Below are 18906 nucleotides of genomic sequence, written 5' to 3' on the forward strand. Positions count from 1 at the left end.
GTAGATAAGATTTAATGGAAAGGAGACAGACAGGACACACACACACTACTTTTAACATATCTAACATTGTGATTGATATTCAGTATGAGTCTAGAATTATAGTTATCAAGTTGTCTTCGCAATAAAATAGACTGATGACTACAGGATATTTGAAGATCTCTTTAGATGATGGGGATATTAGGGAATGAACTGATTCTCCTCCCACTTCAAATAATTCCAGGGACCCGAGGTTAGAACAAGGCAGAAAGAAGGAATGGGAGAGTAAAAGAATTGAGAGTCAAACCAGCCCCAATAAAGATCAGAATTATGAATCATTCAATAATCGGATTGTAAAATACAGTCGATTATAAAAGTCAAAGGGGACTTGAGAAATATTCATTTTGCAGTAAAAGCTTTGCATGACTGAAACATTTCCTGCAGAGTGGCATAGGAGAGAAATAGGTGTTACAGGTTTGTTGACGCATTGCGAGTTTTTGATCTAAAAATGCAGTTGCCTTTAATCTTTGTTTAGTTTTCAGTTAGGAACTACTCCAGGGGAAAATGTATGTAACTTGAAAGAGTATCTTGGTATCCTTGGCAGTCATGATGAAGGCTGTTCTACTTATACTTGTTGGTTGTTATCTATAAAGATGGTAGACACAATGAAAATACTGAACAAAATCTTGGTTTGTAAATATAAAACACTATATTAAACCTCTTGCTTTTTTGGTTAGAAATCTTTTTCGTATCATGATCAACTGTGTTTGAATTCAAAATAGTCTTTCTGGTTTGCATGTCAGTTAAGTACATGATTTTTCACTGAGTTTTTCTGACACACAAAAGGGAAGGAAATAAAATATAAATATTGGAACCCCCCCCCAGCATGTTCCGAATATACCCTTTAAGATGGTATATTTTGTGTTGAAACATAAATTTATGATCAGATAATTTCATCAACTAAAAATGCGTTTTTCCTGATGGCAACATGGTTAATAGTCTGGGGCTAAAACAACAAACTGAGAAGGGAAGTTTAATTATTACATGGTCAAAGTGACTGTTTCAGTAATCAAACTTGTAACTACTAGGCAGACTTTAATTTGCAGCAAAATTGGCTTAAGATCTTAATCCATTAAATTTGTTGGTTGCTGTTATGTCTTAGATTTGTGTTGAGGAGACAAAGAATATAAAGGTTTCTTATGTTGGTAATCTCACTGTAGGTTCTGTGGGGAAAATCCCTATAGTGTCTGGAGGGCTGGGTCAAGATAGCCGGCTGCTTGTAGGAAGGATGCTAAAACTGTTTCCCAGGTGACCTCACTGAAGGTCTTCTTGGTGAATTAGTCTAACCCTCAGTCTTGGAGGCTCAGAAGTTTGATTTTGAGCCCACTGTGAAAGTAAATCGATCTCTTAATGGTAGGTTCATCCAAGTTAATACTTGTCTGTTTGCTCCTTTGTTCATTCATTCATTCATTTTCAGGACCAGCACCAGGAATTAGACTAGGTTTTGGAGATACAGTGGTAAATAAGTCCCTGTGCTCACGGACCTAACAGTATGAGAGGGAAGAAAAATATTAAAACAAGTAACTGAAAGTTTCCTTATAAGTAAAAGGATGTACAGAAATCTGAGTCAGAACTGATGATATTCAGCTGGCCAGCATCTCCTCTAACTTGTTGGGGCCCAAGTCCTAATTGTTACAGGTTGTTAAATGTTTTTAAAATTACCCCTATTCACATCGCTGTCATGGGGATATCTCTTTACTTGAGAAACCAAATTTTAATGAACAAATTTGTTGATATATGATGAGTAATATCTATCAGAGGAGCTGGAAGAATAGATGGTACACCTATATAAGAAGCCAAATAGTGGTCTGAGCATGAATTAAAAGATTGTGATGAATCCAGTTTTTAACCCTATCAATCCAAATGAGCCTTGTGTATCCATTTCACAAGGACTCTGGGCCATTTTCTAGGACTTTCTTGCTGGCCTAGTACAGTACATAGATAGGTATTCCCATTGAGCTCTTCTTAAATTTTCCTTTTACCATATTTATTTTATTTCTCTGCATTCATTTTGATAATAGTCAAGTCTTCCTCTTCTCAGGAAGATTCTCTTTTTCTAAGATGAATATGTCTGTTGGTATCAATGCAAAAGAGTGAAAATTTAATGCTTTAAAGAACAATCTGATTTCTAAATTCCTAGGGAACTCTTCATCATAGCTTCCAAATACTGACAAGAGTTTTTATTTGAATAAGGTAGCTAAATATACTCCTGGATTCCTATGTTAGTTTTTTATATTTTGGACCAAACTACCATGTTTTTCCTGGCCAACAGATTTAAAATCTAAACATAAAGGTTTATTTTTCATAAATATGTTTTGAATTTGACCTTCACAGGGAACATTTTAAGTGTCATAATCAATGAGGTTTCAGGTACCTCTTTACAGAGAACTACTGTGATTATGTTTTTGTGGTTGGATTTTTCTGAACCCATTAGCTACATGGTAATAGAGTGGTGGAATTCAGGTTTTGAGAATCATCACACCACTCGCTTACCAGAAATTCAATAAAAAACAAACATGAGTGATAGGTTTATGTTCTAGTACAGTATGTTTTTAAAATGGTGTTTGTTAAGCCCTCTAGAAGATACATCAAAAGGAATATGAAAATCCGTCTTTGATCAACTGAGCCGTCTTACAATTGGACTCTGCATCAAATGTTAAAAGATCAAAAGAAAGAGGCAAATTTAGACATAAGTTAAGAAAGGTCATTTTTCCAGCAGGAACATTGTGTATCTTTGGATTGGTAAAAATAGGATAATGGAAAATATCATTTTCTAATTTTCTCTTCTGTTCATTCCTAACATCATTTGAAAGCATCTGCTACTTCAGCGTGAAGGCAAAGTGTACTTCAGTGACTAAATAACTTCCTTTCTTTGTTTCAAAAAAGTTCATGGGTCATGAGCAAAGCGATATTTGAACATAAAGTTTTCTTCTGAGATATTTAGACTTCAGAAAAAGAAGAACTAGTTTCCTAAAAATTACTTTAAATCTTAATGGTATCAATAGTATAGGAAGTTTCATTGATCAAGAGTATACTTTGATTAGTATTCCGCAATGAATTATTTAATCAATTGTCACTTGGTTAGATTAATCTGGAAATTTCTGCATTCCAAGTATGTTAAGAAAAAAAATCATGATCTTTAAATGAGTCATCTTGGTCTGTGAATTGATTGGGATTTGATGAAAATATAACTATTGACGTGTTTTCAATACAGGTAATTTTATTCTTGGCCTTGTAGAAATACCAGGGACTAAAGAGAGAACTAAAATGAGGGAACCTAAATGTTATGTCAAAATTATAATGCCATCACATTTTAAACCATTAAAGCTGAGATATTAAAGTGACCCAACATTCCTAGGTAATGACTGGAACCAGACGTAACATCTTTTAATTCTCACTTCAGTATTTTTTCTACCGGATCACTGCAGTTTCCATGGAGATTTAGTTACTGAGCATCTTCAGTGCCTACTGTTCCATTCAAGCATGAGACAATGAAGTGACCAGATGTTGCAGGTTGAGTTCTTTCTGCAACTCAGAAGGAACTGAAATGGGGATTAGATGTAGGAGGTGTATCAGGGAGTGGTCTCCTAGGGCAGAGAGAGAAGTTGGGCTTCGACATAGTCACAGAAATGGCCCCAGCAGATACTACAGGCAGCTCTGGAGCTGGGATACCCTTCTGAGTTCTCAGATTGGGGCAAGGGGGCTGGCCCTTGTGCCCCTACTGTGGTCAGTCACTGGATCAGGGCTACTCTGGGAAGCAAACGTGACTTTGGGTGCAGTGTCTCTTCAGGTGACGGCAGTCTTCTGAGGGAGACTCACCTGTGAGCTGTCAGTGGCAAGCAGCCTCAGCAGCTGAGAGAATGAGTACAATCCTGAAGGGGGGATCTGGTCAGTGTTGGGCAGCATCCGTTACATCACCAGTAATCGAATGACTACGCTGTGTCAGCTGTTTTGTAAGGCACTTTATATAGGGCTTCACTAATTCATGCAGTAACCCCCAAAAGGAGGTGATGTCTTCTCTTTCCTAAGAAGTAACAGAGGTTTAAAGAGGTTGAATGACTTGCCGAAGATCACATACAAATGGCAAGTGTCCCTGACTCCAAAGTTCATGTTCTTTTCATGTTACTCCTCCTTACAGTGAGAAAGATGGTAGAGCGGATTATCTAAACTCTGAGATTCCTTAACATCCTTTGATTCTAGAGAAAATTTGAAGATTATTATTAATTGTCATTGTTAATACTGTGGGCACCCTTATGGCCACCACTAGAAATAGACTTAGCATATAATGTTGATTACTAACCCAAATTAGATGTGACCCCTGACTTTCAGAAATGTACAGACTAGATTATACAAGCAAAGTGATGCATTAAGATGGTATACCAGAAACCTTAGTTTTCCGTTCAATAAAACAGTGATATACTATGCAAGGTTGTTATGAGAATTTAACTTAAATATGGAAAGATAATTGTATATGACTTGAGACATCTTAGGCAGGCTAAAGTTTATTTTCTGGTTTAAATATAGCACAGGCATGCACATATTAGAGAATATTTGCATTTACCATAGTTGGGAAACAGAAACAATTCTCATTTTGATTTTAATTTATAATTTTCTCTCTGGCAAGTCAGTGGTATCTCTGGGCCTTAGCTTCCACATCTGTAAAATGAGGGGCATGAGGTGGGTGACCTAGATTTCTGCAAGCAGTGATATCCTGCTAAATGTTATTGATAATAGAGATCCAGGTGATTCAAAATGAAAACATGTATGACGTCAATAACTGGTCTTACATACAGTGACCCTCCTACTTTGGGAAATTCATGACCCCTGTGCTATGGCTTCATGTTTTTCCCAAAGTAAATCATTTTCCTCTTTAATACTTAGAAACTATGCCTTAAACATAGTATGTGCTGAGTAAGTATAGATTGATTAGAGTGAAGCAAACATATTTTATGAAATCAAATATAATCTCAGCCTAGAATGGAGTTCTAGTTTAACTTTATCATAACCAGGAAAGAATAAACAAGTTGATGTTTTTCTATCATATAAGAATCCTGATTATTTAAAAAAATATATCTTGTGTTACATATATAATACATATATTTAAAATATACGTAAAGGCATATATGTTAGTGTTGTATATATATTTTGAAGTACACACGTGTGTGTGTTCTTTTCTCAATTTCTGGGTATTTGAGTTGTGAATCTTTGCCATGTCTAACACTGGGCACTGGGTATTTTGCAGTGAATTAAGTGGCCATGATGCCTGACGTCATGGAAATTGTCTGCGTCTATATCATATATGCATCCAGAAGGCGTACATATTATGTGTGTGCATGTAGAACTTTGTCCTTTTTTATTCTTTACTTTTTTGTTTAGCCTGGCTCATCTTATGAATTTGTGGTATTTAATCAATAAAAAAAAATCTGACAAAGAAAAAGCAAGCAAATAAAATTAGATGAAGAGTGCCAAGAAAAATAGTCTTGAATTTCAGAATGTGTACCACAAGATTTTCAGATCTCCACCCCCCCACACAAAAAAAAACCCTGAAGAAACAAGAAACCCAAGCCTTTCTCTATGTGGGATGAAGGGAATTTGTACCTTCGTGTACTGGCATTAAACAGTGTCACGGAATGAAATGAAGATAAGTCGGTCATCTTAGAGATATCCATTTGTTTTTTTTTTTCTCTCTACTTACATTTTTATTGGATATAACCCAAAGAGTCAAAGAGGAAGCAGACAGCAAAGGGCTCCCACCCAAGCTATGTCCAAAATCTATTTTATTTTACTTCTCTGTATTCCTTACCCCAGTTACCAAAGGGGGTCAAGAGGAAAATGTGATAGTTTAATCTGCCATAATGCTATTCCAGTTATATCTAACAAGATGCCACTCATCTTGAGATGATTTAATCACACCTTATTCAAACATTCTTAGTGCAGAATGTTCCCTCCAGCCTTCCCCTAAAATCCTGGATCAAATCAGCTGAGCATTGGCCTTATCTTTTCTTTTTTATTTCTTTTTTTCAGTCTGCTAAAGACAGCCAAAGGATCAGCACATTTACATTACTTGGATGTTGTACCAAGTGGGGTACCATTGGGTATACTTTTTTTCATTAAAATTTCATTAACATTAAAATTTGCCTTTATTAAAGGTTTTGATAGAAAAGTTACTCCAACATGAAATTTTCTTACTAAAGTCCTTATTTTTTATACTTCTGAAAAGACTGTACCCTAGGAGGTAGTTGCACATCTTTTCACATAGCTTCTATATCACTAGAAGCCCTGTAAAAATATCAAACTGTGAATTGAAAGGCTGTACCTAAAAATGATATCATGAAGCAAATTGATAGAACGAAACAGGATATAGTGGAGCCTTTGTCTTTTGCTTCAGCAGCCCAAATCTAATTGTTGAATAATGTGTTTTAGAGGACAGTGGTGTCTTTCATTGAAACGCTGTGCAAAAAGTTCCAGCCAGGCAGTGTGCTATTTCTAGTCAAGTGTATGGAGGGTTTACGTACTGAGAGCAGCTGTACAGATGTTAGCATAGGAGCAACTCCGAAGCCAGTTCAAATGGAAACTTAGATTTGCGTCCAAAAGGTCTTACGTGAACTATAGGTGTTTAGTTTTCAGTTCTCCAGTGAGCAAATGTTTAAACATAGTAAACAGAAATGACAAGCTAGGCTATCCTTTAAGGTTTTGCTTTTCTCATCTTCTTCTGTGAAAAGGGTCTTTGTTGTGTTTGAGTTGCATTTGTTGCTATACATTAAGTTTTTCATACAGTCACTTAGAACATTTTTCTTTTATGTTTTAGCCGAGAGCTTTGGCCTGCATTTGAAGTTCAGCGTGGTTCATATATTTCTTATTGACTGTTGTTTGTTATGAGACAGAGGAACTTCATCTGCATTGTTCACTTTTGAATCGTGACTTATAGTTTTGTAGAAGAATAATTGTAAAACATCATAAAATAATATCCAGAAAAATGGTGTGTCAGAGAAAAGTATTTTTGATAATTTAAGAAAATATTCCTTTCAGGCAAAATCATCTATATGCAAACTATTAATATCGCTTTACAAGCAAATATTAACTTTCATTAAAATTTCAATAAACTTCTTTTGTTTTGGCTCATTTTGCATAGTGAAGCTAGCAGTTCTACTTAGAGCAGTACCATTCTGGCTGGGTGGTCCTTCAGAAAAATGCCTGATGTCTTACTCATCCCCCAAATGGAAAGTTAGCCAATTATATTGGAGAAGAAAATCATTTTGATTTCCTTGAGTAGAGATTTTACTCAGATTATCTTAGCAAATAATTTTCAGAAAAGATCTGTTATCCAGATATCTCCTACTTAATTCATTATTAAAGAATCAAAAAATCTAAAGTTTCTCACCTTTTTTGGATTGAGATTTGATGCCAAAATGGCATATAGCCTTCCCACCATATACCCTTCCCTGGGAAAATGATATATGTGTTTCTAAAGCTTTGTATTTATATTGGAATCCCAAATCGCCATTGTTTGAAATTTCCCTTTCAGTTTTTCTCTAAGATGGACTTCCTTAATGTCATTTCAATAATCCCTGGGGCTCAGTCTGCCTAAGCATCAGTGTTATTTTGATGAAGGGGGGCGGTGACTGAACTATGCATGATACCTGGTACTGAACCAGAATAATATTATACCTATTATTATTGGAAAATAATAATAATGGGATCGTGAAAGGAATCTGTATGTTAAAATAATATTTCCCTTTCCCTCAAACAACACGGCAAAGCTAAATGATCGAGAGCATAGAAGCAACTTCCAGACATTTCGAATGATGGCTCAGCTCCCTCAGTAGTGAGTGAAACAGTTATGTGCAGCCTGAGTACTCTGACACTGTCCAGCGACGGAGAGGTTTGCCCCAGTTCAGCCCTCTCAGACACTGACCAACTTCTGTTCTTAGGTTGCACCTCCGACTGGAAACACGCTGCCCTGTTTGCTCTGTAGGCCAACCAGCCCACCCACTTTTGGTGGCTTGGCTTCCTCTCTGGCTTGCCTGCAGGTGTGACCTTATTCCCCCACCTATAACAAGTCACTCTCCCATTTTTCTGAAGTTTAAAAATAAAGCTGGCTGAAAGAAAACAGTAAGCAAGTAGATTTTTATGTTCTCCTGGAAACTTATAATTATGCAGCTTGGTGAACTTCATGAACTTCTTCCAGTGTTTTTGCTGCAGACTTGTGATTGATGTGGAGGCTCCCTCAGGGCAGAGGTGAAGCAGTTTAACTGTGGAGAAGTTGATTGAGTTGCCTGGATATGCATAACCCGCCAGAGGCTGTACAGCGTTACACCTACATCGCCTTGTCCCCGACCCAGTGCAATCTGAAATCAGATAAACATTTTGGCAATGGTGTGGCAAACCAAGGTTCAACCTCACTGCTCAATAGGTGCATTAATTTTATGAAAGTAATAGATGATTTTTTTTCTTTTGTAAAGTAAGTTGGTAGGCATCAAGAACACACAAAAGCAGCTATTTTAAGTAGAAAGGAGGTGATTTTTTTCCCTGATGTAACCACACTCTAAATCTTCAAATCTGTCACAGCTTGCTCTGTAATTCTAAGCCAGCAATATTCAAAATAGCACAATAAGTACTGTTAGCAAGATGTGGAAATTTCTTGAGCAGTCGGAATATATCCCAGAAGCCAGGATGTTTGCCGAGCATTAGCTCTACTTGCATTCAACCTGCACTGGCTGATTCATGGCTCCGAAGTGGACAAATAACACAAACAAGCTGAGACTCATGAATACTCAGAAAGACCCTCTTGCCTCATAATATCTTGAGCTGTACGTTGGCATACTCCTTTCCTTGGGGAGCATCAGATATCTTCATGACTCTCCTGGAAGTTTCTTCCTAGTGGCGGGAGCAGTTGAAGCTCTGATGTGTGCGAGGCCCTAAGTTCATCACTCATACTAGGGTTTTAGAACCATAAGAGACATTCTTTCAGCTGTGGAAACCAAGACCTCAATGGCTAGTCACTAGCCAGGGGCAGAACCCACTGTGATCCACTTGCAATATATCCCAAATAGTCACACAACCATAGATTATTTCAAGATAAAGGCAATTTAATCCCCTGTCATCTGGCACAAAGTAATCACTCACTAAATGCTAGTTGCTATTACAGTTGTTATTTTTATTTCTCTGCATCTCCAGAGAAGACGGGTTGATGACTTTTATATGTGTTTATATTGCTTATATTCACATTAAAAAATACCTTGAAAGGTATAACTTTAGATCTGGAAAGGATCTTGAGAAGGCTTCTAGTTCAGCTTCATAAGCATATTGTTCTTGCTACAATGATTTTTTTATTGTTCTTGCTACAGTGTTTTTTTCCCACAACAGTAACAATTTTTTTTTTATCAGATAGACCTTGTGATTTAGCTAGAAAGGAGTTGGACTAGAAGAAATCTTTTTAAAGTTCAACTTTAGAGTTTACTGAAAATATCTTGAGATAATCTATTTCTTTCTCTCCCTCTCTCACACACTTCTCTAATGTATTTTACTTGAGGTCTATGTGCAAAGTCAACATTATATAAATACTTTGAAAAGTAATTAATTCCAGTGATGGATTAACTTAAGGCAGGTAACAGTTGTAAGCAACCTATTTATGTATAAAATAGAAAGTTTTAACGAAAAAACATTAAAAAAATCTATATTATGTAATTTTTACATCAGCTCTTTCTTATTACTAAGATGTTTACATTAAAAAGTATTCTGTAAAGGGGCAAAATTATGCCAGTTGCATCTATAATTTGCTTTGCTCCAAACCTTGACTATTTAAACTGCTTCCATTATGTGTACAAACCTGAGTGTTTTTTGTTTTTTTTATGTCTTCAAATTAAAGGCTCATTTGGAAAATTTGAGCTAAGATATATACACTTACTCAGCTACTACTGTCTTCTTCCCAATATATTCTCCCAACTTATTAGGAGGGCAAGTTTGTAAAAGCAAAACTAGTTGTAGCTATTAATTTCAGGGACTTTACCTGCACCCACATAACAAGGACCTTTTACTCCTACCTTCCCTCTGACCACCCTCTGATAAACATATGTAAAGATATTTAAAAGAAAACTGAAAATGAATGGAAGTAGGGGCCCAGAAAATTGAATAAATGAATGAATGAATAAACGAATGAATGAACAAACTGAAATATGGCTAACATGCTCTGCTATTAAATAACAACCACAGTCACAACAGTAAAAATGAATATGATTTGAGCATCTCACTTTGAACCAAGTACAGTCCTAGTACTTTACATGGATATCTCATTAGCTGCATTCATGTGCTTAAGAAGTTAGTCATGCGCTATTTAGCCAGTAATTACATCATTGCCTTCATGGGTATTAGAACTATAATTAGCTTTTATTAGGCTAAGACATTCTCTACTTATGTTGGTAATATTTACCAATACTTTTCTGGTTAATGCTAACATAAACCAGTTTTACCCTGCAATGCTGCCTAGATAGTCCATATGGAAAGATTTTCTGTGACATTCTCAAGTAAAATGAACATTAGGTGAGTGTTTATTTTTTTATAGTTCCCTCAGTTTCTTTTTTAGGGGTAATAATACGTCAAAGTAAGACAGATCTTCGATAAATGCTACATTGGTCACTTTGCTACCTTTTTATCTTACCCATCAACAGTTAGGCTTTGATTCACTGAATCCTTGTAGAATTAATCTTCCTTTACCACTGTAACTGCTTTTTTCTTTCCACAAACAAGCTGCCAGGATGGTTTGCTGTCTTTTGTCTCTCTTCTTGTCATCCGTCAGCCCTTTGGGTTAGGCTGCTGTGATTCTTACAACAGTCTTTGTTCACTGGTAATTTTGTGTTGTTTATGTGTACAAGGGTTAGGTTTTAAAAAATATCTGCTAAATACAAATCTGATTATTTTACTTTCCCCTAATTAAGACCTTTTTATTTTCCCTACTGCTTTTATTACATTTGAAAAAGAAAGTTTTTAGCATTGCTTGCAAAATCCTGTAGAATCTAATCTCTGCCTATCTTGCCATCTTTATCTCATGTTTCTCCCCACTTTGCACGCTCTGCTTCAGCTAAACTAAACTCTTAAGTTACTGCTCTCTCTCACCCACAAGCCTTTGCAACCTGCTGACCCTACTGCACAGAACCCTCTCTTCTTTTTCTCCTCTGCTTCCCTTCTTCACTGGCCCACTTCTCTGCTGCATTTTCAGATCTCAGTTTCTTTCTCGTCTGTTAGGAATGGCTCTGTTTCTACGAAATCTAAACATTGGTTATGGCACTCATCTACCTGCTCTATTAGAGCAATTTTCACATTGTATTATCACAATCTACTTATTTATCTGTATTTGTAGTAATCTCTACATTCCATAACATCAGGGATTATATCTTGCCCACAACTGTATTCCCAGTGCCCAGCACAGTGCCAGGCACATAAATGCTTTACAAGTATTTACTGAGTGAATGGTTATGGGGGGATGGTGAGAGATGAGTTAGAAAGGGTGAACAGGACAAATATGGAGTGCTGTATGTGTCATTCAAAGAAGCTTGTCTTGTTAGATTTCAGAGAAGATTTCAAGTTAGAGAAAACATTTTATATTTTTAGTTTTTTTTTCAATTCTTTCTCATTTTGTTTTTATTTGTGTTTAAATTAGAAACAGTGTAAGAATGCTAGCTACAGGGTGTAATATTTTTTTTATTTTATTTTTTAATTAGTTATCTATTTTATACATATGAGTGTACATATGTCAATTCCAATCTCCCAATTCATGCCACTCCCCACCCCGCTTTCCCCCCTTGGTGTCCATACGTTTGTTCTCTACGTTTGTGTCTCTATTTCTGCCTTGCAAACCGGTTCACCTGTACCATTTTTCTAGATGCCACATATATGCGTTAACATACATTTGTTTTTCTCTTTCTGACGTACTTCACTCTGTATGACAGTCTCTAGTTCCATCCACATCTCTACAAATGACCCAATTTCGTTCTTTTTTATGGCTGAGTAATATTCCATTGTATATACATATCACATCTTTAGCCATTCATCTGTCAATGGACATTTAGGTTGCTTCCATGACCTGGCTATCGTAAATAGTGCTGCAGTGAACACTGGGGTGCATGTGTCTTTTTGAATTATGGTTTTCTCTGAGAAAACATTTTTGTACTTGCATTTGCATTTTCACAGATATTTCTTGTAGTGATGGGGAGGATGAATTGGAGGTGACAAGACTATTGACAAAAAGACTAGTTACTGAGCTTTTCTCCAGGAGAGAAAAGACAAGAAACTTAAACTAAGTAGCCATGGGAATGAGAGAAGGGGATAAATGAAAAACCATGAATAAAATCATATATGGTCATGGCCCTTGACAAACTATTTTAAGGGGTGTGGAAGAAGGAAGAGAGAAGGGATATTCAGAGTCCTAGCTTGGATGATTTTCTTACAACTAACACTTATAACACGGATAAGTGGTTTGAGGAAAGATGTTTGGATTGAGGGATCTATGAGATATCCAAGTGGAGATGTTGAGTAGACATTCTCGAGTGTGGGTGTGGTGTGCACTAGACCATGTATGTCATCAGCATTTGGACATAATGGAGGCCTATGTTTAGATGAGATCACCCAGAGAGAATGAACATGGGGGAGAAGAGCTGAAGAGAGAGGAGAGCCCCATAAAGGAGTGGCTTGGGGCACACTTGGTTTTAAGGATCAGAAATCCATAATGCAGGATCAACAGAAGTGGCACGGTAGGTGTAAGAGTTCTTGTCGTAGAATCCAAGGAGAAGCCACAAAGAACAGCTCCTCCGTTGATGACTGGACATGGCATGTCTAGAATTAAAGTCTCTGCTCTTCAAAGTTCTGGTTTTCTCTCATCTCTCTGTTCTTACATTTTTTTCTCTTTCTCTTTTCTCTGCCCATCAGTGTCTTTGTTTGCAAGTGGCCAAGGAAGCTGCTACTTTGAGTTTATATAACTTTGTCATTCTATTGTTCATCGTTTTCTGAATAAATTATCTGTGCCTCTAACTTCAAAGAGAGGGAATCTGACTGAGTAGCCAAGCCCATGATTTGGTTCCCTTCAGGTCAGGGGTCCTCCCCTGGGGTCATGGGACAAATACAACTACTAGAGATGTAGGAGAGGTAGATCTTCCTGGGAGCAGGTGCGTACGTGGAGATTGTGAATAGCTTCTGGCAGTATGTTGTTACTTAAAGGAGTGCTTTTCAGATTTTAATGTGCTTGCAAATCACCAGAAAATCTTGTTAAAATACAGATTTTGTTTAGAAGGTCTGGGTGATTCCACTTGTCTAACAAGCTCCCAGCTGATGCTGATGCTACTGGTCTGAGGCCCATACTTTGAATTGCAAGGATTTTAAGGGCCAGTAGAGCAGAGGTAAGCTCAGAGAGGGCAGAGAGAAAGGCAGGAGGAGAGCAAGGAGACAGTAGGAACCGAGTGGAGAGACTCAGAATCAGGGAGTGTTCAGAGGCATCAAATGTTACAGAGCATGAGTAAGATCAAATTGGAAGCCTCTTTAGTATAAATAAACTGCATGATTTTGAGAATTCTTTCAACAGTGCTCAGAAGTCTATGCATTAGAGAGCAAGAAGGTCCATGGCTAGATTAATACAGAGTTAGGGGTTTACAGTGCAGGAAGGGAGGGGATAAGAGACTTGAATGTATTAACCAGAAGGTAGATTAAGTGATAGGCCAAGCAGCTGTAGACTGTTTCAAATGGTGCATTGCCTTTAGATTATTATTATTATTATTATTTTAACACCTGGAGAAAAACTCAGCCATTACTTAAGAGAGAATAGTTTCCCATGAGAATGTGTGTGGGTGTGTGTGCAAATGCATGCATGTGTGCTTGTGTGTTTAATCCTCTTGCAAGGGATATATATCTACATAATAAGCTGACTCTAGAAGGATTTACAGCAGTTCACTTGTTTGGATCTCCCCACAGTATTAGCTTTTGCAGTTACATATGGAATGTTTTCATGCCAAGGTGATTATGGAAAGACAGGATTCAAAGTTTAAGCATTAACAATATTACAGACAGAAATGTGTTTGAGGGTGTGGTGCGTATGAATCTCTTTGGAGCTTCAAAAAATTGTCAAGCTTAATGGTGCCTCACCAAGAAACCTTCACTTCAACTTTTTGTTAGTTTTCTAGCAAGGCCAGACTTAATTGAACTCATTCGAGTAGAGTGGTACACTTTTGAACCCAGGCCTAAGTCACTGCGGTACCTTCGTATTCATGGTGCTTCCAAAGAACATTTTGAGGTTGAAACATCCCAGAGGGAAATCAGACAATTTTCCGGTTAACCCTGGGGAAGCCAGTGCTTTAGGAGGAGTTTGAGAGCAAACAGATATCCTTCCTTGGCTTCTGAGAGTTCTAGCAGGAGAATGGAATGGACAACGTAACCTTGGTGAAAGAGTGACTTTCCCCTGGACGGCAATGCTCTCTTTGAGTGCAGAGCTTGAAGAGGAGTGGTGAGGGAGTGCGGGGATGCTTGCCAAGTCTGTCACATTAACAGAAACGCAGATGTCACAGCCAGATTGCCTTCAGATTCCTTGCCATCCTGAAAAAATATGCATAGAGGCCTGAAATCACTTAAATTTAAATACTTACTTTGATGAAGTCATTCAGTTCTGTGTATTATCAGTCATTTAACACATGCCAGCATCTAAAGTATTATTTATATTTTACGTTTCAATGATGCTATATCTGGCAGCATTTCTCTTGATCTGGAGCAATGGTGTGTGGCTGTCCTGGCTTGGTAGTGATTAAGGCATCAGGCTGATCCTGGAGCTCTCAGTTGCTGCCCTTAGGCTTAATCTTCAGAAACCACCAAGGCTACTAAATATTTTAAACCTTTTTAAGCAACTCATTGATTAGAATTTAATAGATTCACATAGGTAATTCAAACAGTGACTTTGAATAGATGCAAACTGAACAGGCAACTGAAAGGAAATTTTCTGGAGATATTTTTTTCACTGGCCAGATTTTACAGCAAATTTATTAGTGTCAGTTTTACACACATTCAAAATAAAAAAAAAAAAGATTTAAGTACATTCATTTCTTCACCACTTAACACAGTATAGGAAAATCAGTTATTTTGTCTACAGATGTGGGTTGAAAGCCTCTAAAATTGATCTCTTTCTATTTATCTCTTAGGATCTGATACTCCTGTCTTAGATTTTAAAGCACATAGTATTTGATTTATAGAGAAGTACTTACAGCAAAGGTGGAGTAAGAATCCAAATCTCAGATTTAAAAAAAATGAGATAATGGTTCCATTAAATCTAAATCTAAGTGTTCTTTATAAATTGAGATAGCCTTTGGCATAACTGGGAGGTTTTCCATTTCAGATTTGCGTTTCTTTGAAGAGTAAAGTTTTGTGAAAATATGCAGAAGTAAATTATTACTCAACATTGCAAGCATAGGCAAGAACCAAGGGTGGAATTTGGTTTGTTTGTTTAGATTACCGGAAAACTGCTTTTACGAATTATGAGTGTGAATATGTTATTATATCTGTCTTTGAGAACAACTTGAGCCAGATGTTTTGAGTTGGCTCGCTTTTAGAAAATGTTAACTCTGGTTTTACCAAGCCCTCATTCAGTGGCTACTTCAGTAGCCATCTTTTTAAGTAGCCCTGCCTTTAAGAGAAAACAAATTAATTTCTTCATGAACTGGCTCACTGTGTAGGAATCAATTAGCAGTGACATTTGATTGCTCCAAGTGGACAAATCCAAAGCACTACATTTTAGACTCTCTAACATTCGTTACTAAAATATTTCAAAATTAGTTTCTTAAAATACATCAATGTTAGCGTGATTACACTAAGTTTAAACATGTGTTTACACTTAATTTCATATGTTTAACTTTGAAATTGCCCATTAAAAAGCATTGTCTCTTAAAACAAGACTTGGGCTCATCACTTTGCTGTGTCTTTTGTTTAATCTTGGCAACTTTTTTCCTTCTCTAGAAAAACACTAGACTTATATTCAAAAGAGCTGGTTTGAACCTTGGTCCTGCTATCAATTAGATATGTAACTTTGGACAAGTTATATAATCTATAATAGTCTTATTCGTGTCATCTGAAGAGGGAGGAGGTACTAATTCCCAGGGTTGTTATGATACCAAGTGAGATAATCTATGTGAAAGCCCTTTACTGTGATCTATAAATATAATGAACACCATGATACTGTGCCTAGTTTAATTGACATTTCATCCAATTAAGATAATCGCTATTTGGTAGCATTATCTCTAAATGCAGTTTAGCTACTGCAGATGAGAATCACATAGAAGAATGCTTTAAGTGCTTTTTAAGTGATTATTATGGGTGTCTTCTCTTTCTCTTTTCTATCACAATGAGTGCCTAAGGGAAAAAGTGATTCCGTTAAGGTGGGGTGCTACTTTTTCTCTCTTAAATTATTGATTCACAGATTTTGTTATAGTAATGATTAATAATAGCCAACATTTAAATAGTGCTAACTCTGTGGCCAGTACAGTTTCCAGGACCTTCCAGTATTAATCTATCTAGTCCTCCCTATAACCATGGGTGGGGGGCACTTTTATTACCACCAGTATAAAGTGGTGAAGCTGAGGTACAGAGAAATTAATTTATTCAAGATTACATGGTCAGTGTGATCTGTCAGATTGACTTGTTTGTATACCTTTCATTAGCTCTAGGGAAGAATTTGGCAAAAATAATGTATCATGATAAAGACAACAATGAACGTTAGCTGGGTCTTGGATGTAGGGGATAGCATCTCATTTTGGAAAAATGATGCTGCTTGCATGCATGTTGGAATGACACAGAGACCGTATCTTATTTTCCTTTCTTTTTTTCTTTTATAATCTCCAGTGCCTTTCACTGGATACATTACTGTTAATCTACTAGGATTAGTTCTCTCTCCTGAGCCCAAGGTATAGTAATAGAAAGCTAAATGTGCCAGAGAGGCAGGCCCCGCTCATCTCAGTCTCTTGCTGTGAGTGAAACCATTGGAAAAAAGAGCCCCGAAACCCCATCCAAAGAGATATCCCAGACCTTATGCGCTCAGCCATTTTTTGGACTTAGACTTTGGTTGACTTAGTTTCATATACTGTACTTAGTCATTCTTTAAGTTAGGTGTGTTTTCTTTCATTTAAGTGACTCATTTATTTGTTCTTAAATTTAACAAATTTTATCAAAGGTCTCCCATGTGGCAGGGGTGCTGTGAGTTCCTGAGGGGTAAGATGGTGACTATGACAGTACATACCCTCTGCTTGTTCAGCCTAGAGAATAGTGGGAGAATCCGACAATAAACAAAATAATCTCACACATGGAATTAACCCAGCTGCTACAAGGAGAGGAGCATCGTGCTCCAGGGATGGATAAGAGAAGGCATTTGGGGCTTCCCTGGTGGCGCAGTGGTTGAGAGTCCGCCTGCCGATGCAGGGGACACGGGTTCGTGCCCAGGTCCGGGAAGATCCCACATGCCCCGGAGCGGCTGGGCCCGTGAGCCATGGCCGCTGAGGCTGCGCGTCCGGAGCCTGTGCTCCGCTATGGGAGAGGCCACAGCAGTGAGAGGCCCGCGTACCGCAAAAAAAAAAAAAAAAAAAAAGAGAAGGTATTTGGCTAACACTTGATGATCATAGATTGTTTTCTCTGTCTATCCTCAGCCCTGTAAAAGATGTTGGAGACTTAGGGAGAAAGAGCCAGAGGGAGGGCAAGTTAGAAAGAATGGTTTGGGAGCAGAATTGGCAAAGCAAACCCCTGCATAACACAAGGTGGCCACAGGGAAAGGAAAAAAGAAAAACCTAACTCTAGCAGCATAACACATCTAAATCCTTGAATATATCACTGTATCATAGAAGAATAAGTAATACTTGTACTAACTACCATTTTCAAGAAAAGTCATTGCATATTCATTCTACTCAACTCAGTAAAAGAGGGAAGAACACAGTAAGTTGAGAGTGAGTTCCATTAACCTGGTAGAAGTCTTTTACTTTTAGAAAGTGTATGTGTCAGTTTTATGACAGTTTATTTATCCAGAATGTTGGATAAATGACATTGCTGCCTACATTTATACAAATGTTTAAAAACAACATGAATATTAATTTCAAAAGCATCACTAAATAGAAAGACAGTAGACCTTGGTTTCTGGATCCAGCTGGTGACCAGGCCCTGGATAAGTACTACTTGAGAAATAATTGATTGCTTTACTTTTCTTCCTACCTCTTATTATCATCTGTCATTACATTATTGTTTGTTTATCTTTGGGTCCAAAACTGAAGTGTAAGAATCATTCAGACGGAGACTTTGTCTTTCCTGCTCATTGGTATATACTACTTAGAATAGTGCCTGGCGTGTAGCAGGCACTCAATAAATATTCACTGAATGAATGAATAAATAAGATAATCGCACAGGTATATAATTACCAACTGAAATAAACAAGCGGGAGAAGTGAAAGTATTTTTCAAAACTATAAGTACTGGGCTTCCCTGGTGGTGCAGTGGTTAAGAATCCGCCTGCCAGTGCAGGGGACACGGGTTCGAGCCCTGGTCCAGGAAGATCCCACATGCCACGGAGCAACTAAGCCCATGAGCCACAACTACTGAGCCTGCGCTCTAGAGCCCTCGAGCCACAACTACTGAGCCTGCGAGCCACAACTACTGAAGCCTTTGTGCCTGGACCCCGTGCTCCACAACAAGAGAAGCCACCGCAATGAGAAGCCCGCGCACCACAGTGAAGAGTAGCCCCTGCTTGCTGCAACTAGAGAAAGCCCGCATGCAGCAATGAAGACCCAACGCAGCCAAAAATAAAATAAATAAATTCAAAACAAAACAAAACTATAAGTGCTTCACACATACAAGGTGATGCTGTTTATTT

At 37.5% G+C, this 18906-nt stretch overlaps 1 protein-coding gene across 1 annotated transcript in view; it reads left to right on the forward strand.

The window, feature by feature from the left end:
- ADGRG6 (adhesion G protein-coupled receptor G6) overlaps positions 1–18906 on the forward strand; it is a 135424-nt gene that overhangs the window by 44372 nt on the left and 72146 nt on the right. The gene's annotated exons all lie outside the window — the stretch shown is intronic.

Source organism: Globicephala melas, chromosome 14 (assembly GCF_963455315.2).
Source record: "Globicephala melas chromosome 14, mGloMel1.2, whole genome shotgun sequence".
Lineage (NCBI taxonomy): Eukaryota > Metazoa > Chordata > Mammalia > Artiodactyla > Delphinidae > Globicephala > Globicephala melas.